The sequence below is a fragment of the Vulpes vulpes genome, chromosome X (assembly GCF_048418805.1).
Source record: "Vulpes vulpes isolate BD-2025 chromosome X, VulVul3, whole genome shotgun sequence".
NCBI lineage: Eukaryota > Metazoa > Chordata > Mammalia > Carnivora > Canidae > Vulpes > Vulpes vulpes.
In genome coordinates this window covers 115,400,529-115,428,128 of record NC_132796.1, presented here as the reverse complement: position 1 = coordinate 115,428,128, position 27,600 = coordinate 115,400,529, and the positions used below count along the sequence as shown (strand labels likewise).

At 42.3% G+C, this 27,600-nt stretch overlaps 1 long non-coding RNA gene across 1 annotated transcript; it reads left to right on the top strand.

The window, feature by feature from the left end:
• Nucleotides 1-428: 428 nt before the first annotated feature.
• Nucleotides 429-18,019, top strand: LOC140596204 (uncharacterized). Its single transcript, XR_011998233.1, has 2 exons — nt 429-563; nt 17,859-18,019. It is a non-coding gene; the product is annotated as an uncharacterized lncRNA (long non-coding RNA).
• The last annotated feature ends 9,581 nt before the right edge of the window (nt 18,020-27,600 follow it).

The window sequence follows — 27,600 nt, the reverse complement described above, 5'->3', positions numbered from 1 at the left end:
TGAATAGAAGACTGGTGGAAGTGTGCTCAGAGAGACAGAGCCCTGCCCAGCTCTACAGTCCATAGCTGCCTTCCCCCGCCCACCCCTCCTGCAGTTTACAGAGTGGCACCCGAACACAGCACGAGCCCGTGTCCCAGCCTTGGGCTCTGAGATGGACTATGTGCCTTCTCTTCCTTCCAACCCCGCCTCAAGGACGAACTCATGCTTTTCAGTAGTCCACGGGGGGTCTGAGTCCCCGAAGCAGGCGGGTCGGGGCAGAACCTCGGCTGGCCCGCCATGGCGCTCCTTGCTGCAACGTGGTGATCCGAGACTGGCCCCAACCACTGTCCATCGGTGCGCCTTCCAGGAAGATGGCATGAACTGTGGCTGACAGGGATCCCGTGTGTTGGGGTGGTGGCAGCGCTCCTGACACCACATTCCAGAGCAATGGGCAGGTGTGTTGCGGCAGCCTTCGGGAGACCCGCGCTCTCCGATCTTGCTCTGAGCCGCGTGGTAGGCATTACGCGCATGGAGAAGCCGCGTGGCTACCAATTCTGCTGCCCTGTCTCGGATCGGAATCCCAGGTGAGCTGCAGCTGTTGCACACACAAGCAAACTTCTGAAGCAGAAGGGGGTGTAGGTTAAACATAAGGAGGAGTATTTTGAAAGGAGACTGTCAACTACGTGGTTGGAATCCTCCTGGTCTCTGTCAGCATCATCTTACCCTACCTCAGTAACTTGTGAGCCGCTGGGGGAGGTAAGGCTCAGAGTCAGGCACCGGGCACAGAAAAGTAGGAAGGCTGATCTCTCCTCCTCAGGAGTCTAGGGGTTGGTTTGGTTTCCTAAGATATTATTCATTCCTGAAAGACAGGCGGAGACACAGGCAGAAGGAGAAACAGGCTCCTCGCGGAGGGCCTGATGCAGGACTCAACCCCAGTACCCTGGGGTCACGCCCTGAGCAGAAGGCACACACTCCACCGCTGAGGCCCCAGGCGCCCCAGGACTTTAGAGTGTTGTCAGTGCGGCAGGAGAGAAAGAGAGGGCAGGGAAGAAGAGCAGAGGTCAGAGGGTGAGCACCCCCGTGGTCTGGCAGGTATAACAGGGTCTCTGGCAAGGTGAGCAGACACCCTGGTCTCCCTGGGACAGGCCCCCCTTTGCACTCCATTTGACCCAGCCTTACTGTTGACTCCATTCCCTTCACTCCCTCAAGTCTCTGCGAGGCTTTAGAAATGTGGTCAGTGTTCCTCTGTCTGGGCTGGAAATAGAAAGTCTGTTAGCCCGTCAGGCCCCTGGGAACCCTTAGGGGCCTGGGATAGTTGTTTTCTGCATCCATTGTGATGGGGTGTAGCCATGGTTAGTTGGGGACACAGACAGTGGCTCACAGACCAGGAGAGGTCATTTTTCTCTCAAGTGGAAGCCAGAGGTATATAGCTCAGGGATGGTTTGCTGGTTCTGTTCATCCACCGAGTCCTTTGGAATCCTGAGTCCTTCTGGCTTCTTGCTTTGTTTTCTTTTTAAGATTTCATCTCTCCATGAGAGACAAATACACACACACACACACAGAGAGAGAGAGAGAGAGAGAGAGAGAGAGAGAGAGAGAGAGACAGAGAGACAGAGAGACAGAGGGAGAGGGAGAGGGAGAGGGAGAGGGAGAGGGAGAGGGAGAAGGAGAGGAGGGAGAGGGAGAGGGAGAGGGAGAGGGACAGGCGGAGGGAGAGGGAGAGGGGGAGACACAGGCAGAGGGAGAAGCAGGCTCCATGCAAGGAGTCCGATGTGGGATTTGATCACAGCTCTCCAGGATCACAGCCTGGCCTGAAGGTGGCCCTAAACGCCTGAGCCACCCGGACTGCCCGGCTTCTTTCCTCCACCATACATCGGCAGGGTTCCTAAGGTTCCCTCGTGGTCCAAGCTGCTGTTCTAGCTCCAGCCATCCTGTAAGCGTCCCAGCCAAGAGGAGTGAGGAGCAACTTAAGAAGCAGGTTAAAGGGCACAGGCCACAGGCTCTTCCAGGAAGGCTGCCGCACGTTTTCCCGAGACACTTTCATGACACCAGTGTCTCCTTGGCCAGAGCTAAGTCCCATGGCGACATTTAACTTACAGGAAGCTGAAAGGGAAGGCTTGAGATTATGGAAGAGGAGGAAAGTGGATCTTACGGGGCAGTTCAGAGTGTCTCCATCTTAACAATTGCCCCCAAGCAATGATGAAGTTCTCCATGATTCTGCTGCACTGTCTCTGCAAGACAGGGTTGTGGTGGCCGTGTCCAATTTGGAAATACTGTCACACTGCCCCTACAATGACTTTTTGCAGAGGTGGGGCTGGTAAAACATTGCTGCTCTTCGTTGCTTCTCTAGGATTTAGTAATACAATCTCTTTCTTTTTCCTTTTAAGATTTATTTATTTATTTGAGAGAGAGTGAGAATGTGAAAACATGAGTGGGGGTAGGGGCAGAGGGAAAGGTAGAGAGAGAATCCCAAGCAGGCACCACACCCAGCACTGCAGCCTGACACAGGGCTTGATCCCACAACCCCCGAATCATGACTTGAGCCAAAATCAATACTCATACGCTCAATTGACTGAGTCACCCAGGCGCCCCAGTAATGCAATTTCTTATAGCATCGTCGTTTAATCTTTAATGTTTGATTTGGGGATCCTTGGGTGGCTCAGCAGTTTAGAGCGTGCCTTCGGCCCAGGCATGAACCCAGAGTCCCGGGATTGAGTACCATATCGGCCTCCTTGCATGGGGCCTGCTTCTCTCTCTGTCTCTCTGTCTCTCTGTCTCTCTCTCTGTCTCTCTCTGTGTGTCTCTGTCTCTGTCTCTCATTTAAATAAATAGAATCTTTAAAAAATAAATGTATTATTTATGAATGTTTCCTCTTAGGGAACTTTGGAACTTCAGTCAGTCGATCATGGGCTCTTAGCTCCAAGCTTCCTTCCCCCATCCCAAGCCACATTTCATCCTTCCTGCCTGTCTCAGAGAAGGGGCTGCCCTAACCTGTTGGCAGTAATACTGCCTCGGTGCCCTGGTTCAAAGCTCTGCCAACCTCTTGAGGGATCTCCATGACAAAATTTTTTTTTAATTTCATGTCTTGAACCTTCTTCTATTTCCGCGCACCTTTCTGCCAAATCACATATTTTTCCCTCTGGCCCGTACGTGTTTTCTTTCTCCTCCATCTTCTGCTTTGTTCACAGCTTCTGCTGCATCACTGCTCCTCCGTCCGTTGCGTTTAATATTTCCACCATTTGTATATAATATATGTGAACTACCTGAAGAGAATAGATAATTGGAAACTATTGGAAAGGAATTAAGATGTGATGAGGTTTGAATATTCATCACCCTGTGTCAAGTGTATTTTATTTCATTATGACTGTCTCCACCAATTCTCATGGGGTCTTGGTCCAATTACTATTGGAAGACGTCACCGAGGACATGACTTCCAGTTCACTCCTGAGCTGGACCCCAGCGATGGGAGGTTCCTCGCCTCCTCCACTGTCTTTGGACTGTGCATTCTGCTTACCTTCCCTGCTCCTATAAGCTGCCAAAGGATATAGCCCCGAGATACCGCATGGTGTTGTGACCATCTGGATGGTAGTCGTGACTGAACCCAGTTACGGCTTCTGGATAAACTCTTAGGATTCTGGAGGGCAGATGTAGAGATCGATTCATCTTGCAGCTACCCTAGATAAGCCTCATATATAATTTCCCGTGTTTATTAAACCTGCCACCTCCCGATCTGGAGTGGCCTGCATCTTTCTTTGATCTCTTCCTGCCCTCCATATGTGGAACCCAGTTTCAGATTATACCCAGGAATCTCCCGAAAAGGTTACAAACCAACAATTACCTAAACTCATGGCTCCATAGTTTGCTCATCTCTTAGATTGGTCTAGGGATATTCCCAACCTCTTGAGTTTTCAGGGAGGACGCTTTTTTCAACTCCTGTTACTAAACTTGCTTCCCCCAAAGGCTGCTTTCTTGTCCTCCCTGACTCCTGGTTCCTAGGCCCTTTCCCAGGGCTAACTACTCTTTACCTATCCTTCAGCCTGCCACCCCAGCCTTCTGTCCTTTTATGTCCTGGTTCTTTGGATTCTGATCAGACTTCTCCACACTGCCATGCCCCAGCCTCTTGTAATAATAGGCCACACAGACACTCACAGTGGCTTTTGCCTCCGTCTTGTCACCCCATTAATTTGTTCAGCTATATAGTCAACAGACTTTTTATAATTATAGTTAATACAAACCAAGCAGTCACTGTGTGCCAAGTACCATTCCAACTACTTTACCTGTTAATCATCACAACATACCTAAGAGTAATATTAAAAGTTTAAAAAGCATACTTTCCTAGTGAAGCCATGTGGTGCCGAGTGTTCTTTTTGTAGAAAAGGATTTGATTTAAAAAAAAAAAAGAAAGAAAAAAGAAAAAAACCAAGGTGTCTGATCAGTAATTCAATTTTTTACTTGTTATATAGGTCTATTCCGACTTGCTTCTTGAGTCAGTGTTGGTTCTCTGTGTCTGCTAGGAAACTCTATATTTATACATGCCATCTCCTTTCTCAGCATACAGTTATGCATAGTATTTCCATCTAATCCTTTTTATTTATATATTTTCTACTCTTTCATTCTTGATTTGAATAATTTGACACTTCTCTTTTCTTGAATGATCTGACTATAGGTTTGCCAAACGTGAACCCCTGGATTTCTTAGTCACTAGCTGGTCTCGCTTTGAGAAGTGTGTGGTCCTGGATAAAACTCATTGCTTAGTCATTGACCAGTGGCCATCCTTAGAAGATTGTGACTTTGGCTATATTGTAAAGACATATCCGTTAGAAGCTAATAGAGACTATCAGCTAATCACAATATTTAAGGCAGGACACCAAGTTGTTTCTTGAAGGGGGAATCTTATAGTCAATGACTGGATTCCCCCCACAGCCTTAGAGACTGTGGCTTAGCACTGTTGAAATGTGAGTAGGGTACCTGGGTGGCTCAATGGTTGAGTGTCTGTCTTTGTCTCAGGTCGTGATCCCGGGGTCCAGGAATCGAGTCCCGCATGGGGCTCACCACTCTGCAGGGAGTCTGCTTCTCCCTCTGCCTATGTCACTGCCTCTCTCTGTATCTCTCATGAATAAATAAATATAATCTTTAAAACAAATTAAAAAAGAAATGCGGCTATAACAGCATTGCTGTTCCTGCCTTAAAGTCACCCAATCCACACACTCCCAAATGACAGAAATTCAAGTTTTTGAGTAGGAGACGGCATCTCATTCTTAGACCCCAATAGGAGAACAAACTTCATTTTTTATTAATAATATTTTTATTTAGGTATAATTCACATAACTAAATCCACCCCGTTAAAATATGTAATTTAGTGATTTTAGTATATTCACAGGATTGTAAAAGCATCACCACTGTCTCAGTCCAGAATATTTTCATTCCCCCAAAAAGAGTCATTCGTTTTAAGGAATGACTTAAATGACTTCCATAGCCGTTAGGAATCATTCCCTTTTACCCACAAACTCTGGCAGTAATTGATCTGCTTTCTACGTCTGTGTATTGGCCTGTTTTGGGGACTTCAACTTAGCACAATATTTGAAAGTTTGTTCCATGTGGAAGCAAGTATCAGTACCTCCTTTTTTTATCTTAAGTGTTTAGTTCATTCCTTTTTTAATAATAAATTCATATTTATTGGTGTTCAATTTGCCAACATACAGAATACCACCCTGTGCTCATCCCGTCAAGTGCCCCCCTCAGTGCCCGCCACCCCGTCACACCCCCTCCCCGCTCTCCTCCCCTTCTACCACCCCTAGTTCGTTTCCCAGTGTTGAGTCTTTCATGTTCTGTCTCCCTTTCTGATATTTCCTACCCATTTCTTCTCCCTTCCACTCTATTCCATTTCACTACTGTTTATGTTTCCCAAATGAATGAGACCATATAATGTTTGTCTTTTTCCGATTGACTTATTTCACTCAGCATAATACCCTACAGTTCCATCCATGTTGAAGCAAGTGGTGGGTATTTGTCATTTCTAATGGCTGAGTTCATTCCTTTTGAATGCATGAGTAGTAGGTCATTGTATGACATAGTATGACATTTTGTTTACCCATCTGTTGATGTACACTTAGGTTGTTTCCACATTCAGGGTATTATGAAACACTGCTGTGAATATTCAGGCACACAATTTTGTGTGGACGTGTGTTTCAGGTCTCTTGCGTATCTATGTAGGAATGGAATCGTTAGGTCAAATGATAACTTTGTGTTTAAATTTCTTAGGATCTTTCTAAGTATTTTTCAAAGTATGTGCATGCTTTTACATATACATGGGCTCAATATAAAGCCAGAATCTAAGCCTATTGTGCCTTGTTTCTTGCTTTAGCAAATGAGGTCATCTCCTGCCACCCCGGCCTTCTGTCCTTTTATGTCCTGGTTCTTTGGATTCTGATCAGACCTCTCCACACTGCCATGCCCCAGCCTCTTGTAATAATAGGCAGCACATACACTCACAGTGGCTTTTGCCTCCGTCTTGTCACCACATTGATTTGTTCAGCTATATAGCTGAACCCTTTGTGTAAATGAAAATGATGACCCTTTGTATAAATCGAAAAGTTCTAGTAAGAGGTTGCTATTTTCATCGTGATGACAACAATATACATATCCTGCAGTAAGTCGGTATGATCATGGACAATCAAAATGCCCGGGCTGATTTAGGGCTCCAGTGAGAAAATGCCTGTGACCCCTACACTGATGAACAGTGCCGTGTAATGATGGCAGAAGCTGCTCCAGACGTGAAGGGATTTTATTAGAACTGGCCACTGGATGGTGGCAAAGGGCGATATTTGACAGATGTAAGAGTGCCCTCTGGAGCATTGGGGTATCTAAGGGAGGACTTCAGGGCCAGCCTCAAAGATGACAGTACCTACAATACCATGTGCTGCAGGATGCCAGGGGCTTCAGGTTCACCAGAGCTCTATGAAGTACAAGTTTTACCCCCACTTTACAAACTCTCTGTGACTTGACTGACTTTATCCTGAGGCCATACGTGAGTGTCCAGTGAGGCCAGGATTTGCAACTTTAACGAGTAGTCACTTGGCATTTACAATGTGCCAGTACTGTTGTATGTGCTCTACATGGATTACTTGACTTTGTCCTCCTGATGGCCCCATTAGGTAGGTACAAATGTTATGCATGGTTTATAGATAAGGTAACTGAAGCACAGTGAGGTCAGGAGCTTCCTCAAGATCCCAAAGCTGGGAAGTGGCAATCAGGATTCAAACCCCGGCACCTGGGTCCAGAGCCCCTGCTCTCAGCCATGTACCTGGCTGTGTCCTTTATATCTGAGTCTGATTAAATAAACTATTCTCTCTCAGAAGTAAACACATTTGTAATTGCAAATTGTAGTTGTTGAGAAGGACGGGGCAAGATGGTGGAAGAGTAGGGTCCCCAAGTCACCTGTCCCCACCAATTTACATAGATAACTTTCAAATCATACTGAAAACCTATGACATTGGCCTGGCATTTAAAAAGAGAACAGCGGCAACGCTCCAGAGAGACGAGTTTGCAATTCTAACAGGGTCAGAAAATGGAAGAAAAATGAATAAATAAAAAAGAATCTATTGAGGGACTGGCCTCCCGAGGAGCTGGGCTAAGGGAGACGTTGAAAGACCCTGGGACATGAAAGCCCAGTTCCAGAGAAGCAGAAACTTTAACAATATTCCCTGATGGAAAGGCGCTCACAGGGAACACGTGGAGGATCCCAGGAGGTGCAGTGGAGCTGCCAGGTTCCCGGGGTCACTAACTGAGGAAGTGCGCCCCAGGAGGAGACCGCCCCACACCCCACAGGCTGAGCGGGTTAAAGGGCAGGAGTGTGCACTTGTCAGGGCATCAGGAGCAGCTCAGGAGGTGGCTCCTCACAGAGGGGGCTGTGCGGCACTGGGAGTGGGATTCCAGCAGCGCAGGCCCCGGAGCCCAGGGCAACGGGGGACACAACCCAGGATCCTGCACTCCCCCCAGGACAGGCGTAGGCCGGGAGGGGCCAGGATAGCGGGGATGGTCCTACCTGCTGGTGCCCTCAAGCAGTGCTGGTCAGCACCTCCAATCCCAGGAACATCCAGTCCAGTGCAGACTGGGAGCTGTGGTTGTTACTGTGGGAACTGACACCAGGGCTGGAGAGCTGGCCACAGCCAGTGTGTTTGTTCCTCCTGGTGTCACCTGTGACTGGGAGTGTCAGGTCGGTCAGTGGACAGAGTCCTCATCGCGTCAACAGCTCCAACTGAGCCATGCTCCTGGCAGGGGGCACGGCAGCTCCCCCAGGTACACACACCTGAGAATCAGTGCAGCAGGCTCCTCCTCAGAATACCAGCTGTAGAAACAGGGGAAGAGCAAATTCTTGACCCAGCAGCACTGGAAAGCTCCAGGGCAAGTCGAGGGATGTACAGTATACAGAACACAGGATACCCTGCCTTGTTGTTGTTTTTGTTTGTTTGTTTGCTTGCTTGCTTGCTTGCTTGCTTTGTTTCTTTGTTTTTTATTTTTTATTTTTATTTTTTTTAAACTTTTTATTATTATTTATTTATGATAGTCACAGAGAGAGAGAGAGAGGCAGAGACACAGGCAGAGGGAGAAGCACGCTCCATGCACCGGGAGCCCGATGTGGGATTTGATCCCGGGTCTCCAGGATCACGCCCTGGGCCAAAGGCAGGCGCCGAACCGCTGCACCACCCAGGGATCCCTGTTTTTTATTTTTTTTCTCTTTTTTTTCTTCCTTTTTCCAACGCAACTCATTTTGGCCACTCTGTACTGAGCAAAATGACTAGAAAGAAGAACTCACCACAAAAGAATCAGAAACAGTACCCTCCCCCACAGAGTTACAGTATTTGGATTAAAATTTGATGTCAGAAAGTCCATTCAGAAGCACAATGATAAAGCTCCTGGTGGCTCTGGAAAAAGTATGAAGGATTCAAGAGACTTCATGTCTGCAGAATTCAGATCTAATCAGACTGAAAATTAAAAATCAATGAAATGAGATGTAATCGAAAATGGAGGTCGTAACGACGAGGGTTAAAATGAGGGAGAAGAACGAGCGAGTGACAAAGAAGACAAGGTGATGGTATCGAAGGAAGCTGAGTAAAAAAGAGAAAAACAATTAAAAGATCATGACGAAAGGCTAAGAGAAATAAAAGACAGTCTCAGAAGGAAAAATCTACGTTTACTTGGGGTTCCAGAGGGCACTGAGAGGGACAGAGGACCAGAAAGTTTATTTGAACAAATCATAGCTGAGAACTTCCCTAACTTGGGGAGGGAAACAGGCCTTCAAATCCAGGAGATAGAGAGATCCCCCCTAAAAATCAAAAAAAACTGTTCAAGACCTCCATATTTAATAGTGAAATTTGCAAATTCCAAAGATAAAGCAAAAGTCCTTAAAGCAGCAAGAGACAAGATATTCCTAAAATATATAAGGAGAAGTATGAAGTTAACAGCAGACCTCTCCACAGAGACCTGGCAGGCCAGAAAGGGCTGGCAGGATATATTCAGGGTCCTAAATGAGAAGAACCTGCAGCCAAGAATACTTTATCCAGCAAGGCTCACATTCGGAATAGAAGGAGAGATAAATAGCTTCCAAGATAGAGAGAAACTGAAAGAATATGTGACACCAAACGAGTTCTGCAAGAAATATTAAGGGGGACTATTTAAAAGAAAGAGAATGCCCACAGAAACAATCCACAAACCGTAGGACTGAATACGTATTATGATGACACTAAATTCATATATTTCCATAGTGACTCTGAACGTGAATGGGCTTAATGATTGCCATCAAAGGTGGAAGATTTCAGACTGGTTAAAAAAGCAATATCCATCTCTTTGCTATCTACAGGAAACACATTTTAGACCTAAGGACACCTATCGCCTTAAAATGAAAGGTTGGAGAACCATTTACCATTCAAATGGTGCTCAGAAGAAAGCAGGGGTAGCCATCCTCATATGGATAAAGTTTATCTCAAAGACTGTAGTAAGAGATAAAGAGGGACACTATATCATACGTAAAGGGTCTATCCATCAAGAGGAACTAACAATCCCGAATATTTATGCCCCTAATGTGGGAGCTGCCAAGTATATCAATCAATTAATAACCTAAGTTAAAACATAATTAGATATTAAACAATTATCCTTGGAGACTTCAACTCAGTGCTTTCTGAAAATTCCAGGTCTTCCCAGCACAATATCTCCAAAGAAACAAGAGCTTTAAATGATACACTGGACCAGATGGACTTCACAGATATTTAGAGAACTTTACATCCAAATGCAACTGAATACACATTCTTCTCAATTGCACACGGAACTTTCTCCACAATAGACCACATGCGGGGTCACAAATCAGGTCTGAACTGATACCAAAAGATTGGGATGATCCCCTGCATATTTTCAGACCATAATGCTTTGAAACTAGAACTGAATCACAAGAAGAAGTTTCGAAGGATTTCAACACGTGGAGGTTAAAGACCATCCGGCTAAAAGAAGAAAGGGTCAACCAGAAAATTAGAGAACAATTAAAAAGTTTTATGGAAACTAATGAGAATGAATACAACCCTTCAAAATCTTTGGAATACAGCAAAAGCAATTCCGAGAAGGAAATACAGCACAAAATAAGCATCCCTGAAAAAACTGGAAAAAAACTCAAATACACAAGCTATCCTGGCACCTAAAGGAGTTGAAGGAACAGGAAATGAAACCTTCACTCAGAAAAGAGAGTTAATAATGATTCGAGCAGAACTCAGTGAAACAGAGACCAGAAGAACAGTGGAAGAGATCAAGAAAACCAGCAGTTGGTTCTTTGAAACAATTAATAAGATAGATAAACCATTAGCCAGCCTTATAAAAAACAAAAGAGAAAAGACTCAAATTCGTAAAATCACGAATGAAAAAGTAGAGACCACAACCAATACCAAGGAAATACAAATGAATTAAAAACATGTTATGAGCTCTATATGCCAAAAAATTAGGCAATCGAGAAGAAATGGACGCATTTCTGGAAAACCACAAACTACCAAAACTGGAACGGGGGAAATGGAAAACTGTAACAGGCCAATGACCAGGGAGGAAATTGAAGCAGTCATCATAAGCCTCCCAAGACACAAAAGTCCTCCGCCAGATGGCTTCCCAGGGGAATTTTACCAAACGTTTAAAGAAGAAACCATGCCTATCCTACTAAAGCTGTTCTGAAAGATAAAAAGGGTTGGAGTACTTCCAAACTCATTCCTTGAGGCCACTATCACCTTAATTCCAAAACCAGACAAAGACTCCACCAAAAAGGAGAATTATAGACCAATATCTCTGATGAACACAGAGGCAAAAATTTTCAACAGATACCAGCCAATAGGATCCAACAGTACTTTAAGAAGGTTATTCACCATGAGCAAGCGGGATTTATCCCTGGGATGCAAGGCTGGTTCAACAGTCATAAAGTAGTCAATGTGATAGATCATATCTACAAGAGAAAAAACAAGAACCATATGATCCTCTCAATAGCTGCAGAGAAAGCAGTTGACAAAATATAGCATCCATTCCTGGTCAAAACTTTTCAGAGAGTAGGGATAGAGGGAACATCCCTCAGCATCTTAAAAGCCATCTACAAAAAGCAGACAGCAAATATTCTCAATGGGGAAACACTGGCATCCTTTCCCCTAAGATCAGGAACAAGACAGGGATGTCCACTCTCACCAATGCCATTCAACATAGTACTAGAAGTCCTAGTCTCAGCAATCAGGCAAGGAAAAGAAATAAAGGGCATTCAAATTGGCAAAGAAGTCAAACTCTTCCTCCTTGCAGATGAGATGATATTGTACAGAGAAAACCCAAAAGACAAGGTTATTAGAACTTACACAGCAATTCAGCAGTGTGCAGGATACAAAGTCATTGCCCAGAAATCAGTGGCATTTCTCTACAGTACAAATGAGACGAAGAAAGAGAAATAAGGAGTCAATCCCATTTACAGTTGCACCCAAAAGCATAAGATAACTAGGAATAAACCTAACCAAAGAAGTAAAGGATCTATACCCTAAAAATTACAGAACACTTCTGAAATAGATTGAGAAGGCACCACGAGATGGAAAAATATTCTGTGCTCATGGATTGGAAAAATTAACATTGTGAAAATGTCAATGCTACCCAGGGCAATTTACACATTTAATGCAATCCCTAACAAAATACCATGGACTTTCTTCAGAGTTGGAACAAATCATTTAAGGTTTGTGTGGAATCAGAAAAGACCCTGAATAGACACAGGTATTAAAAAGGAAACCCAAAGCTGGGGGCATCGCAATGCCAGATATCAGGCCTTGACACAAGGTCAATAGAACAGAATAGCGAACCCAGAAATGGGCCCTCAACTCTATGGTCAACTCATATTAAGCAAAGCAGGAAAGACTCTGCACTGGACAAAGGACAGTCTGTTCAACAAATGGTGCTGGAAAAATTGGACAGGCACGTGCAGAAGAATGAAACGAGACCATTCTCTTACACCATACTCAAAGATAAACTCAAAATGGATGAAAGATCTAAATGTGAGACAAGAATCCATCAAAATCCTAGAGGAGAACACAGGCAACTCCCTTTTTGTATTGGCTACAGAAACTTATTGCAAGAAACATCTATGAAGGCAAGGGAAACAAAAGCAAAAATGAATTATTGAGACCTAATCAAGATAAAAAGCTTCAGCACAGCTAAAGAAACAGTCCCCAAAATGTAAAGACAACCTACAGAATGCGAGAAGATATTTGCAAATTACCTATCAGATAAAGGGCTAGTATCCAAGATCTGTAAAGAACATATTAAACTCAACAACAAGGAAGCCAACAATCCAATCATGAAATGGACAAAAGACATGAACAAAACTTTGACCAATGAAGATATAGACATGGCCAAAAAACACATGAGAAAATGCTCCACATCCCTTGCATTCAGGGAAATCCAAATAAAAAACACAATGAGATATCACCTCACACCAGTGAGAATGGGGAAAATTAACACGGCAGGAAGCAACAAATGTGGAGAGAATATGGAGAAAGGGGAACCCTCGTGCCCTGTTGGTGGAATGTGATCTGGTACAGCCACTCTGGAAAACTGTGTGGAGGTTCCTCAAAGAGTTAAAAATAAAACTGCCCTACGACCCAGCAATTGCACTGCTGGGGATGTACCCCAAAGATACAGATGCAGTGAAACATGGGGACACCTGCACCCCCAATGTTTCTAGGAGCAATGTCCACATTAAAAAATAAATTTATTAAAATAAATAAATAAATAAATAAATAAATAAATAAATAAATAAATAAATTTTTTCACTTTATTTGTTTTCTTTTTTTATAATAAATTTATTTTTTATTGGTGTTCAATTTACCAACATGCAGGATAGCACCCAGTGCTCATCCTGTCAAGTGCCCCCGTCAGTGCCCGTCAGCCATTCACCCCCACCCCCGCCCTCCTCCGTTTCCACCACCCCTAAGCAGAATAGACATCTCTATAACATTTTTTTCCCCATCAATGAATAGGGTTTAGTGCTCCTTTTATTTAGGGCTTTTTTTTCACCTCAATCTATCAGTAAATTTGTATAGTAACCTCCATAAAGATCTTAGACCTCTTCTGTTGTGAATGGGATATGTTCTATGAAATCTTCAAAAACAGTTATTACTTTTGTGTGTGTAGCAGGCTCTTGATCTTGCTATAGTGATGTAGCATACACAATTTTTCTGAAGTCTCTTACTAATTCAGATATCCCATGTACCTATTTCTCTGAATTCTCTATATAGATGATCATATTGTCATGCGCCATTATCTTCCTTTTTGATAGTCATTTATTTTGATATGCATAGTTCTGGCTCTGTTCTAGTGTACTTTTAAATGGTACAGCTAAAAGCATACATCTGTGTTTTATCCGTGTCATCAGTGAGAAATGCACCTTGCATTTCACATTTAAGTGTGTGTGGAGTAGCTATTAGGAAATTTGTTAAAAGTTTTTATCTTGTACTCATGGTGAATTTTTTTCAAGGGCTTTTATCATGCCCATTGGCATGATATAATGTTTCCTTTTAATTTTTCAGCATGGAGAATCATAATTCAAAGTATTTTCTACTTTAAATCATATTTTCACTTCTTAGCCAAGCCTGCTTGTTCACTCAATTCACTACTATGCTGAAAATGGTATTAATTTACTTAGGATATTTGCTACTGTAAGAGTGAACTTGGCTCAAGTGTTTTCAGTGTGGAAATGGGGTGCTCATCTGGTTTGAGAGGTATAGAGAGCTTGCCCAGGAAAATGAGTTAAATAACTCATTTTCTATTTCTCTATGGACTGATTTGGTCCCTTATCTTTTTAAAAATATTGTCCATTTCACCCAGGATTTCTAATGTGATTGCATGATATTTATAATGAAACCTTTATTACAGAAATTCTAAAACACACACAATAGTAGAGAATAGTATAACAAACCCAGTATACCTGAAAGCCAGCAGTAATCATCTTTAGTACATGGCCAGTCTGGTTCCAATATACCCTCACCTTCCCCACATCTCTGCCACTGGAAGAGGGGATCCTCAGACACTCAGATAAGATGAATACTCAGATGAGGATCATCTGAGACACTATGCTTTTTCATCTCATCTCATCAGTATTTCTACATGCATTTCCAAAAGACAAAGAAGCTTTGGTAAAACATAGATGCAATACAATTATCATTTCTACAAATCTAAAGAAGTTACTAGTATCAAATATCCAGTTACTTTTCACATTTAACTTATCTGGAATTTTTTTTATGTTTCTTTGAATCACAAATATGGCCTATATTCGGTGATTTTTGGTTATATCCCTTAAGTCCGTTTTAATCAATAGATTTTCCCCAAACAACCCCCTTTTCTCCCCTTGCAGTTATTGTTCTTGAGGGAAAAAAGGCAGGTTAAATTTTGTGACATTTCCCATAATCTGAATTATGTTAAACAAAACATTTTGGTGTCCTTGAACATGTACTTAGCCTCCTAGTTCTTTAAACTGAGAGTCCCAGGTAGGCACTTGATCAAATTAAGTTTGCATGTGTGTTATTCTGCTGTATTTTCTTTCTTTAAAAAAACAAGATTGCCACATAGATAATGCTACGTCCTTCCAGTATGAAGAACATAATATCTATTGTCCTCTGTGCTGCAGTTGGCAGACACTGATGATCATCACTTTTGTGTGTTGGGGGTAGCAGAATGGGAATTTTCTGTTTTCTCATTCGTTCTTAGCATATTAGCTGAAAAACCTCCATATGTAGAAATATTTCCATGTCCAACATTTGGTTATGCGGAGAGGATCATGTATTTATTTTGTGTCTTTACATCATTTAAATATCTTCTTCAACTATATTTTGTACAGTTTTCACCGACACTGTTTACTTGTCATAGTTCTCCTTAGTACCTGGTCATATTTGCAAAAAAAAAAAAAATGTCTGTTTTATGAGTATTTTCAAAGAATTGCTTTTTTTCGTTGGTCTTACTGCTTTCTATTTTGCTATTTCTAAATTTATCTTCATTATTTCCAACCTTTTACTCCTTTGGGTTCAATATTATGTTCATGCTGTAGCTTCTTGAACTTCTTGGGTACTTTAACTACTTCTTTTCTCTGATGCATCTATTTAAGACTATATATTTATTTTTGATATCCATTTGGGCTATACCACACATGTCATGCTATAAGCGTCTTGTGTATTTGAATTTTTTAAAAGATTTATTTTTTTTTGGAGGGGGTGCAGAAGGAGAGAGAAAATCTTTTTCTTTCTATATTTTTTTATTGGAGTTCCACTTGCCAACACATAGTATAACACTCAGTGCTCATCCGTCAAGTGCCTCCCTAAGTGCCCGAAACCCAGTCACCCCATCCCCCAATGCACCTCCCCTTCTACTACCCTTTGTTCATTTCCCAGAGTTAGGAGTCTCTCATGGTTTGTCACCTTCTCTGATATTTCCCACTCACTTTCTCTCCTTTCCCCTTTCATCCCTTTCACTATTTTTTATATTCCTCGAATGAATGAAACCATAAGGTTTGTCTTTCTCTGATTGACTTACTTCACTCAGCATAATATGCTCCAGTTCGGAGAGAGAAAATCTTAAGCACACTCCCCACTGATCTCAGGGCCTGACATGGGGCTCAATCTCACGACCACGAGATCATGACCTGAGTCGAAATCAAGAATAAGATGCTCAACTGACTTAGCCACCCAGGCGCCCCTGTATTGTTCAAATTTTTAACAAGTCGACTAGGTCATTCTATTACTTATGCTACTGGAGGATTTTCAATGTATACCTCAAAACTGGGAAATGTAAAAATATTTTGAGAAGTCTGCAAAGATGGTAAGAGTTAGAATGGTATTTGGAGGAAGTTTCGGGGTTCAGCAGTATTTCATTTTATTTTTGTTACTAATTATAGAAGAAACTTAAACATAATTAACTGCTGGTGACAGAGTTGAGTTTAACCCAGGGATGCAAAGAAGTTTAACACTAGTAGATCAATCAATATAATTGGCCACATGTAATAGTCAGGATGGTTCAGGAAAATCAAAACCACTACAAATATTTAACATGGAGGAAATTTAATGCAAGGAATTGATCATTCAAGTGATAGAGAAGCCAAGCAGAGGAGAATTGGGAAACCCAATATTTAGCGTTACAAAGAAATCACTCCCACCTCTAGACCTGAAGAACAAAGAGTGGAAAGAGTGTTACTAGAACCTGGGTTCAGGATTCAGCAGAATCTATAGCCATGATGGGTCAATCTGATGTAGCTGGAGACATGAAAAATATGTAGCCATTGAAGGAAATGCCAGGTGATGTAGAGGAAGGAGGAGAAAATCTATGACTGCTTCTATCCTTCTGGGTTCTAATGTCTTAATGGTGTTTCAGTTAGCTAAATGAGAATGGCAGGTAAATGTTGGTGAACTTAGGAATTATATCCTATAGGGGTAAGCCCTTGTACAATGTAGAGCAGAATGGGGAGGAATGAGGGGTGAATTTGGAGGTGAGGAGGACAAGGATTGCCTTACATTACATTAACAGATTGAATGAGAAAAATCATATCTAATTGTATATAGAAAAGTATCTAATCAAAATTATCATCTATTCATAAAAAAAGAGATGTCAGCCCAAAGTATTAGACTGGGACTATGGGTTTTGGGGAGGAAGCCCAGAGAGATAAAATGCCATTCTCATCACATCACATCAAGGGCACATGCTATCAACATGATATGTCACCAATGATGTTGACCTTTATCGCCCAGCTGTGGTAACGTGTCTCGGGTTTCTCCTCTCAAGCTCAGGTGAAAAAGTAAGGAAAGGAGGGTCAGCACTTGCCTAATTTCCTAAATTATCAGCCCAGGCATCAGGGCTCTCCATAGCAAACTTGTCACACAGATTAGAACCCAACAAGAATAATTCAACCTCTACTTCCTGCAGTGTAACAGAAGTCTTCTAATATGGACAAAAATGAACAGGATCATGGTGTATTTAGAAGAGATAAGGGGGTTTGGGTCTCTCTTTTGATGGAGCCTGAATATCAGAATACAGCACGCGATCCTTATTTTGTGGGTGGCAGGGAATGAAGCAGCAGAGTGCCACGATCACAGCTGGCCCCCCATCCTTCCATCTTCTTAGTAGTGGAGCTTGGAGCTATTTTCTCATGTACTGCCTGTTTGCTCACCTTCCTCACTGGGTGTTAGGAAGGGTTAAAAGTGCTTAGGAAGACATGTACTTATCAGTACTCAGAATGGCGCCATTTAAACTCCCATATGAGAATGATACTTTGCTCATTTGGAGACCAAAATATTTCACAAGAACCACATTTTGTTTATGTGTGTGTTCCCTCTCGACTCTCTCAGGGTAAGCTGCATCCAGTGGCAGCTCTACATCATGGCCTCAAACCCACAAGGAAGGAAGTCTTGATAAGGAACTGAAAACACCAGCTGCAGTTCCCTATGGAATGGCATGAATCCTCTTACCTACGGTGATGTACAAAATTACAGTTTCCATCTGGATCTCACTTGTAGGCTTATTTTTTTTTTGCTTGGTTTCAAAAAGTGTGTTGCCTGTGTTCTCCTCTAGGATTTTGATGGTATCTTGTCTCATTTTTAGAAATTTCATTCATTTTGAGTTTATCTTTGTGTATGGTGTAAGAGAATGGTCCAGTTTCTTTCTTCTGCAAGTGGATGTCCAATTTTCCCAGCACCATTTATTGAAGAGACTGTCTTTCTTCCAGTGGATAGTCTTTCCTCCTTTATCGAATATTAGTTGACCATAAAGTTGAGGGTCCACTTCTGGATTCTCTATTCTGTTCCACTGATCTATGTGTCTGTTCTTGTGTCAGTACCACAGTGCCTTGATGACCACAGCTTTCTAGTACAAACTGAAATATGGCATTGTGATGCCCCCAGCTACGGTTTTCTTTTTTAATATTCCCCTTGCTATTCAGGGTCTTTTTTGAGTCCACACAAATCTTAAGATGAGTTGTTCTAACTCTCTGAAGAAATTCCATTATTTTTTGATAGGAATTGCATTAAATGTGAAAATTACGCTGGGGAACATTGACATTTTCACAATATTATTTCTTCCAATCCATGAGTATGAAATATTTTTCCATCTCTTTGTAGCCTCCTCAATTTCTTTTAGAAGTGTTCTATAGCTTTTAGGGTATAGATCTTTTACCTCTTTGATTAGGTTTATTCCTAGGTATCTTATGCTTTTGAGTGCAATTGTAAATGGGATTGACTCCTTAATTTCTCTTTCTTCAGTCTCATTGTTAGTGTGCAGAAATGCCACTGACTTCTGGGCATTGATTTTGTATCCTGCCACACTGCCGAATTGCTGTATGAGTTCTAGCAATCTTGGGGTGGAGTCTTTAAGGTTTTCTACATACACTATCATGTCATCTGCGAAGAAGGAGAGTTAGACTTCTTTGCCAGTATGAGTACCCCCTATTTCTTTTTGTTGCCTCATTGCTGAGGCTAGGACTTCTACTATTTTGAATAGCAGTGGTGAGAGTTGGCATCCCTGTCGTGTTCCTGATCTTAGAGGAAAGGGTCCCAGTGCTTCCCCATTGAAAATGATATTTGCTGTGTGCATTTCATAGATGGATTTTTAGATGCTGAGGTATGTTCCCTCTATCCCTACACTCTGGAGAGTTTTGATGAGGAATGGATGCTGTATTTGTCAACTGCTTTCTCTGCATCTATTGAGAGGATTATATGGTTCTTATTTTCTCTTGCTGATATGATCAATCACATTGATTGCGTTATGAGTGTTGAACGAGCCTTGCATCCCTGGGATACATCCCACTTGGTCATGGTGAATAATCTTCTTAATGTACCTTTGGATCCTATTGGCTAGTATCTTGTTGAGAATTTTTGCATCCATGTTCATCAGGAATTTTGGTCTATAATTCTCCTTTTTGGTGGGGTCTTTGTCTGCTTAGGAATTAAGGTGATACTGACCTCATAGAACGAGTTTGGAAGTACTCCATATCTTTCTATCCTTCGGAACAGCTTTAGTAGAATCGGTATGGTTTCCTCTTTAAATGTTTGATAGAATTTCCCAGAGAAGCCATCTGGACCTGTACTTTTGTGTCTTGGGAGGTTTTTGATGACTGCTTCCATTTCCTCCCTGGTTATTGGCCTGTTCATGTTTTCTATTTTTTCCTTTCCAGTTTTGGTAGCTTGTGGTTTTCCAGAAATGCATCAATTTCTTCTAGATTGCCCAATTTATTGGCGTATAGCTGCTCATAATAAGTTTTTAAAATCATTTGTATTTATTTGGTATTGGTGCTGATCTCACCTTTCTCATTCATGATTTTATTAATTTGAGTCTTTTCTCTCTTCTTCTTAAAAAGGCTGGCTAATGGTTTATCTATCGTATTAATTCTTTCGAGGAACCAACTCCTGGTTTTGTTGATCTGTTCTAATTCTTCTGGTCTCTATTTCACTGAGGTCTGCTCGAATCTTTATTAATTCTTTTCTTCTGCTGGGTGTAGGATCTGTTTCCTGTTTCTTCTCCAGCTCCTTTAGGTGCAAGGTTAGCTTTAGTATTTGAGTCCTTTCCAGTTTTTGGATGGATGCTTGTATTGTGAAGTATTTCCCCCTCAGGACTGCCATTTGAGTATCCCAAAGATTTTGAATGGATGTATCTACATTCTCATTTGTTTCCATGATTCTTTTTAATTCTTCTCTAATTTCCTAATTGATCCTTACATCTTTTAGCAGGATGGTCCTTAACCTCCACAAGTTTGAAATCCCTCCAAACTTCCTCTTGTGGTTGAGTTCCAGTTTCAAAGCATTATGGTCTGAAAATATGCAGAGGACAATCCCAATATTTTGGTATCGGTTAAGACCTGATTTGTGCCCCAGTATGTGCTCTGTTCTGGAGAAACTTCCATGTGCACTTGAGAGCAATGTGTATTCAGTTGTGTTTGGATGTAAAGTTTTGGAAATATCTGTGAAATCCATCTGGTCCAGTGTATCATTTAAAGCTCTTAGTTCTTTGGAGAGGTTGTGCTTAGAGTATCTATCTATTGTAGAAAGTCTGTGTTCAAGTCTCCAAGAATAAGTGTATTATTATCTATATAAGTCTTATCTTTGGTTATTAATTGATTGATATACTTATCAGCTCCCACATTCGGGGCATAAATATTCATGATTGTTAAGTCCTCTTGTCGGATAGATCCTTTAAGTATGATATAGTGTCCCTCTTCATCTCTTACTACAGTCTTCAGGATAAACTTTAGTTTATCTGATATAAGGATGGCTACCATTGCTTTCTCTTCGAGCACCATTTGTTTTTTTTTTTCGTTTTTTTTTCTTTAATAATAAATTTATTTTTTATTGGTGTTCAATTTTCCAACATACAGAATAACACCCAGTGCTCATCCCATCAAGTGCCCCCCTCAGTGCCCGTCACCCATTCACCCCCACCCTCCTCCCCTTCCACCACCCCTAGGTCATTTCCCAGAGTTAGGAGTCTTCCATGTTCGGTCTCCCTTTCTGATATTTCCTACCCATTTTTTCTTCCTTCCCTTCTATTCCCTTTCACTATTATTTATATTCCCCAAATGAATGAGAACATATAATGTTTGTCCTTCTCTGATCGACTTATTTCACTCAGCATAATACCCTCCAGTTCCATCCACATTGAAGCAAATAGTGGGGATTTGTCATTTCTAATGGCTGAGTAATATTCCATTGTATACATAAACCACATCTTCTTTATCTTTTTTTTTAAAGTAAGATTAGCTTTTTATTTTTTTTTAATTTTTATTTATTTATGATAGTCAGAGAGAGAGAGAGAGAGAGAGACGCAGAGACATAGGCAGAGGGAGAAGCAGGCTCCATGCACCAGGAGCCCGACGCGGGATTCAATCCCGGCTCTCCAGGATCGTGCCCTGGGCCAAAGGCAGGCGCCAAACCGCTGCGCCACCCAGGGTTCCCCACATCTTCTTTATCAATTCATCTTTTGATGGACACCGAAGCTCCTTCCACAGTTTGGCTATTGTGGACATTGCTGCTAGAAACATCGGGGCCAGGTGTCTCGGCGTTTCATTGCATCTGTATCTTTGGGGTAAATCCCCAACAGTGCAATTGCTGGGTCATAGGGCAGGTTTATTTTTAACTCTTTGAGGAACCTCCACACTGTTATCCAGAGTGCCTGCACCATTTCACAATCCCACCAACAGTGTAAGAGGGTTCCCTTTTCTTCGTATCCTCTCCAAAATTTGTGGTTTCCTGCCTTGTTAATTTTCCCCGCTCTCACTGGTGTGAGGTGGTATCTCATTGTGGTTTTGATTTGTATTTCCCTGATAGCCAGTGATGCGGAGCATTTTCTCATTTTCGTGTTGGCCATGTCTATGTCTTCCTCTGTGACATTTCTGTTCATGCTTTTGTCCATTTCATGATTGGATTGTTTGTTTCTTTGGTGTTGAGTTTAAGAAGTTCTTTATAGATCTTGGAAACTAGCTCTTTATCTGATAGGTCATTTGCAAATATCTTCTCCCATTCTGTAGGTTGTCTTTTAGTTTTGTTGACTGTATCCTTTGCTGTGCAAAAGCTTCTTATCTTGATGATGTCCCAATAGTTCATTTTTGCTTTTGTTTCTTTGGCCTTCATGGATGTATCTTGCAAGAAGTTCCTGTGGCCGAGTTCAAAAAGGGTGTTGCCTGTGTTCTTCTCTAGGATTTTGATGGAATCTTGTCTCACATTTAGATCTTTCATCCATTTTGAGTTTATCTTTGTGTATGGTGCAAGAGAGTGGTCTAGTTTCATTCTCTTGCATGTGGATGTCCAATTTTCCCAGCACCATTTATTGAAGAGACTGTCTTTCTTTTGAGGACCATTTGAATGGTAAATGGTTCTCCAACCTTTTATTTTCAGGCTATAGGTGTCCTTACGTCTAAAATGAGTCTCATGTAGACAGCAAATAGATGGGTCTTGCTTTTTTATCCAGTCTGAAACCCTGCGCCTTTTGATGGGGTCATTAAGCCCATTCACATTCAGAGTTCCTATTGAAAGATATGAATTTAGTGTCATCATGATACCTATTCAGTCCCTGTTTTTTGTGGATTGTTTCCCTTAGACAGTCCCCCTTAATATTTCTTGCAGAGCTGGTTTGGTGGTCACATATTCTTCCAGTTTCTGCCTATCTTGGAAGCTCTTTATCTCTCCTTATATGCTGAATGAGAGCCTTGCTGGATAAAGTATTCTTGGCTGTAGGTTCTTCTCATTTAGGACTCTGAATATATCCTGCCAGCCCTTTCTGGCCTGCCAGGTCTCTGTGGAGAGGCCTGCTGTTAACCTAATACCTCTCCATATAACTGTTAGGGATCTCTTGTCTCTTGCTGCTTTAAAGATCTTCTCTTTACCTTTGGAATTTGCACGTTTCGGAATTAGATGTCGAGGTGTTATACTGTTTTTATTGATTTTAGGGAGGGAACCTCTACATCTCCTGGATCAGAATGTCTGTTTCCCTTCCCAATTTAGGGAAGTTCTCACCTATGATTTGTTCAAATACACTTTCAGGTCCTCTGTCCCTCTTGCCACCCTCTGGAACTCCAAATAAATGTAGATTTGTCTTTCTCAGGTTGTCTTTTATTTCCCTTAACCTATTCTAATGATCTTTAAATTGTTTTCCTCTTTTTTCCTTTGCTTCCTTCCTTGCCATCAACTTGTGTTCTATGTCATCACTCGTCCTTCTACCTCATTACCCTCGTCGTTATGTCCTCCAGTTTGGATTGCATCTTATTTAATTGATTTTTAATTTTGGCCTGATTTGATCTAAATTCTGCAGTCATGAAGCCTCTTGAATCCTGTATGCTGTTTTCTAGAGCCACCAGTAGCTTTATCATTGTGCTTCTGAATTGGCTTTCTGATATTGAATTGTAATGTAAAATTTGTAACACTGTGGGAGAGACTACTATTTGTGATACTTTCTTTTGTGGTGAATTTTTCATTAGTCATTTTGCTCAGTGCAGAGTGGCTGAAATCAAGTTGTAGTGGAAAAAGGAGAAAAAGAGAGAGAAAAAAAGCTGGTGTGGGGGAAACAAACAAAAACAAACAAACAAAGGAGGGGTATCCTTTGGTCCTATATACTGTACATCTGTGGACTTCTCCTGGTACTTTCCAGCGCTGCTTGGTCAAGGAGTTGCTCTTCCCCTGTTCTTCCAGCTGGTCTTCTGGGGGAGGGGCCTGTGGTGCTGATTCTTAGGTGTGTGAACCAGGGGTAGGTGCCCACCCCACTGCCAGGTGCACGACTCAGTGGTAGCTGTTTATCCTTTGAGGCCCCTGCTCCCTGGTGGCCCAGGTCAGTCCCAGGCTCAAGGTGACACCAGGAGTAACAGAGAGTGGCGGCAGCCAGCTCTCCATCTCTCGAGTCAGCTCCAGCAGTAACTACGGCAGTCTCCCAGTCTGTAGGGGTCTGATTACCGCGGAGGCGGGTGGCGTGGACCTGCACAGCTCAGGGCTGCCCATTGGCAGGAGCGTCCTCGCTGCCCTGTGTCCTCCAAGCCTGCGCCTGTCCCTGGCCTGGCGGGAACACTGTATCTTGGGCTGTGTCCCCGGCGCCCTGGGCTCTGGGACCTGTGCCTCCCTAGCTGCTCCCGGGGCCCCACCTGGCACACGGTCCTGCCCTATAGGGAGCTCGGCCCAAGGTGTGTGGCGTGCTCTCCCCTGGGGCAGTTCCTCTATTAGTGACCCTGGGAGCCTGAGGGCATCCCCGCCCCTCCTGGGATCCTGCCCGAGTTCCTGGTGAGCGCCTTTCCCTCCGGGAAGATTGGTAAAGCTCCTGCTTCTCAGGGACTGGGTGTTCCTGTCTTGGGGCTCTCGATGCCCGGCCTCAGCCTGGCCCATTGCGGGAGCCCCTCCCTCTTGGATGCTCATTTATTTCTTTATTTTTTTCAGTCTTCTTATCTTGATAGAAGCGCTAACTCTTCTCAGCCTAGCATTCCAGATGTTCTCTCTTTAAATCTCAGGCTGAATTCCTAGGTTTTCAGGATGATTTGCAATTTATTTAGGTAAGTTGGTGGGGACAGGTGACTTGGGGACCCGACTCTTCCGCCATCTTGCCTCGCCCGCATTTCTAATTTACTTATGTCAAGTTGATTCTGTCTTTCCTCTAACATGTTCTGTCAGTTTTTAATCCTTTTAGCAGATATTATTTTTCAATGCTAGGGTTTCCATTTGGTTGTCTTATTGCTTACATCTGTATTAAAATTACCAATCGCTTCATGCACATTATTCATCTGTTCTTCTAGATTATTTAGCATGTTAATCATAGGTGACTTAAAGTTTCTTCCTGGGGCAACTGGGAGGCTCAGTGATTGGGTGTCTGACGTCGCTCAGGTTGTGGTCCGCAAGGTCCTGGGATGAAGGCCCACATGAGGCTCCCTGCAGGGAGCCAGGTTCTCCCTCTGCCTGTGTCTCTGCCTGTCTCTGTGTCCTGTGAATAAATAAATAAAATCATAAAAGAATAAAACAAAAATTTCTACCTAATATAGCTAGAATATAGATCACCTTGGAGTACAGTTCTATTTATTGTTTTTTTCTATTGGCAGTGGGTTGACTGTTCTTGATTTTGGAGTGTTGGTTTTTTGTAGTATTTTTTATTGATTTGCAGCCAGGCATCATCTGTAGGAGTACACCAGAGACTGAGGTGAATAGCATTTATGACTGGGAATTGGCATGCCTCTTCTTCTCTGGGCTGTTAGTGTGTGGGGAGTAGCACATCTACTCCGTAATTTAGCTGGGTCCAAGGTTTGTTGTTGCTACAAGTTTCAAAATCTTCCAGTGGTGAGCTGCCTTTCCCTGTTCTAAGTATAGGGCCTGTAATGTCAGGGTTTTCTCCGAGTCCCTGCTGTCTTAGCTGCCAGCAGTCTCAGCAGGCTGCACCACCCAGAGCCTCTCCATCTGTGATCTTTCCCTCTCCTCTCCTGTTTTCACTTTGTTATACTTTATTGAGATTTCATTCACATGCCATCTAATTTACCATTTGAAAGTATACAATTCAGGAGCACCTCGGTGGCTCAGTTGGTTAAGTGTCTGCTTTCGGCTCAGGTCATGATCCGGGTGTCCTGGGATCGAGCCCTGCATCGGGCTCCCCGTTCAGTGGGAGATGAGGGGGTGTCTGCCTCTCCCTCTTCCTCTGCCCCTCTACCCTGCCTGTGTCCTCTCTCTCTTATTCTCTCCATCTCAAATAAATAAAGAAACCCTTTTTAAAAGATAAAAATAAAGTGTACAATTCAGTGCTTTTTACTATATTCACTAGGTTGTGGACCATCACCACTATCTAACTACAGAGCATTTTCATCACTGGAAAAGGCTCTCAACTTTCAGAGTGACTTCCCATTACCCTTTCCCCTAGCCCTAGGCAAGCATTACTCTACTATTTGTGTCTAGTGACATGCATTGCCTGGATATTTCATACGAATACAATAATAAAATATGTGGTCTTTTGTGTCTAGTTTTTCTGCCTAAGCATGCAGTATTCAAGGTTCACCCATTTTATACCCTATATCAGCATTTCATCTATTCGTACTGGCAAATAATATTACAGTAAGTAGATAGGCCCTACTTTTTTGTATTCCTCAGTTGATGGATGTTGGAATTGTTTTCTGATTCGGGTTATCATGTGTATGGAAGGTGCAATGAACATTTGTCGATAGGGTTTTTGTGTGGGCATATATTTTCATTTCTCTTGGATATATACTTAGGAATGGTATCAATGGGTAATACGGTTATACTCTATGTTTAACTTTTGCAGGAACTGCTGACTGCTTTGCACACTGACTGCACCATTTTACGTTCCCACTAGCAATATATGAAGATTTCAATTTCTTCATATCATCACCAATAGTTGTTACTTTGTGTCTTCTAATTTTAGCCAGCAAGTTTGAAGTCCTTGCTCATTGTGGTTTTGATTTGCATTTCCCTAAGGATCCTGTTGAGTATCTCTTCATGTGCTTATTGGTTATTTATACACCTTATTTGCAGAAACACCTTTTCAAATATTTTGCTCCTCTTAGAATTGGTTGATTTTTCTTTTCTTTGTTGAGTTTTAACAGTTCTTTTTTAAAAAAGATTTTATTTATTTATTGATGAGAGACACACACAGATAGAGAGAGAGGCAGAGACATAGGCAGAGGGAGAAGCAGGCTCCATGCAGGGAGTCCCATATGGGACTTGATCACAGGGCACCATGATCACACCTGGGGCCGAAAGCAAGACTCGAAACTGCTGAACCCCCCAGGGATCCACATAACAGTTCTTATATATTCTGTATAGTACACATTTATCAATGAGAACAAGTATTTTCTCCCAATCTGTGGGTGGTATATTTTAAATTATGTCCTTTGAAGCACAAGCATCTTTAACTTTAATGAAATTTAATTTATCTATATTTTTGTCATTTGGGTGTTGGTATCTGCTATGGACTGATCTGTGTCCCTACCCCCAAATTCAGGTTAAAGCCCCCCATGTGATGGTATTTGGACATAGGCCTTTGGGAGATAGAATTAGACGAGTTTATGGTGGTGGGATCCCCATGATGGGATTAGTGTGCTTATACTATATTTCTGTTTGTGAGCACAGACAAAAGGACATAGAAGGATGCAGAACGAAAGTGCCCATCTGCAAGACAAGAGAGGGATTCTGACTGGAATTTCAATCCTGCCAGACCTTGGTCTTGGACTTCCAGTCTCCAGAAACTTGAGAAACAAATTACTGTTTTGTAAGCCACCCAGTCTATAGTGTTTTGTTATGGTAGCTCAAGTAGCTCGAGACTGTGTCATATCTAAAATATTATTGCCTAACATGGCATCATGAAGCTTTACGCCAACACTTTTCAGTAACTATTATTCACAACCATCTAGCATACCTACGTATACTTGAGACTAATTTTAGGTTCAATAACACTAATGAAACTGGCCTGGGAAGAGACAGGCAGAAAGGGAAGAATGAAGCATTCCAAAGCGAGTGCCTCTCTGGGTAAGAGAAGAGAGCATTCATTCCATAAAGTTCTTCCTGAACCCAGCAGGAGATGGTAAGAAGAGTTTTCACATGTCTGTGGCTGGCTGGCTGTGTGTGGGATGTG